Genomic DNA, 320 nt, shown 5'->3' on the forward strand with positions numbered 1-320 from the left:
ATTCAATCCATGGAGCCCTCTGTGATCCCCCAGTACCACCAGGAAAGATCCCTGAGTGTAGAGCCAGGAGTAAGCTCTGAGAACCACCAGGTGTGGCCCAACAATAATAAAAGAAAAGGAGATATTGGGTCTGAAGAGATGTACAGTGGATAGGGTGCTTGCCTTGCTAGGTCAACTTGGGTTCAATCCCTAGCATCCTATATGGTCCTCTGAGCCTAGGCAGCAGCGAGCCCTGAGCACCTTCAATGAGTGTCTCCCAAAAACTGGAAGAAAAATTTAAAAAAAATAAAGGAAAAGAAATTATATAGGCTACAGACTTA

Source organism: Sorex fumeus, unplaced genomic scaffold (assembly GCF_029834395.1).
Source record: "Sorex fumeus unplaced genomic scaffold, SorFum_2.1 ptg000122l, whole genome shotgun sequence".
NCBI lineage: Eukaryota > Metazoa > Chordata > Mammalia > Eulipotyphla > Soricidae > Sorex > Sorex fumeus.